Raw genomic sequence first — 570 nt, 5'->3', positions numbered from 1 at the left:
CGTACGGGTTAGGATGAGGGGAGGGGTGAGGGTAAGGCTTCGGGTAAGGGTTAGGGTTAGGGTTAGGGTTAGGGTTAGGGTTAGGGGACGGGGAGGGTTTAGGGTACAGTTTAGGGTACGACAACGGTTTAGGGTGAGTGTACGTGTTAGGGTAAGGGTTAGTGTTAGCGTACGGTTTAGGATTAGGGGACGGGTTAGGGTAAGGCTTCGGGTAAGGGTTAGGGTTAGGGTTAGGGATAGGGTTACGGTTAGGTTTAGGGGACGGTTTAGGGTACAGTTTAGGGTATGACAAAGGTTTAGGGTGAGCGTACGTGATAGGGTACGGGTTAGTGTTAGCGTACGAGTTAGGATTAGGGGACGGTTGAGGGTAAGGCTTCGGGTAAGGGTTAGGGTTAGGGTTAGGCTTAGGGTTAGGGTAAGGGGACGGGGACGGTTTAGGGTACAGGTTAGGGTACGACAACGGTTTAGGGTGAGAGTACGTGTTACGGTACGGGTTAGTATTAGCGTACGGGTTAGGATTAGGGGACGGGTGAGGGTAAGGCTTCGGGTAAGTGTTAGGGTTAGGGTTAG

Source organism: Delphinapterus leucas, chromosome 11 (assembly GCF_059928025.1).
Source record: "Delphinapterus leucas isolate spDelLeu-1000000601 "Yukka" chromosome 11, BTC_Dleu_Yukka2, whole genome shotgun sequence".
NCBI classification, from domain to species: domain Eukaryota; kingdom Metazoa; phylum Chordata; class Mammalia; order Artiodactyla; family Monodontidae; genus Delphinapterus; species Delphinapterus leucas.
The sequence above is the reverse complement of the archived record's forward strand: the minus strand, read 5'-3'. Positions refer to the sequence as shown.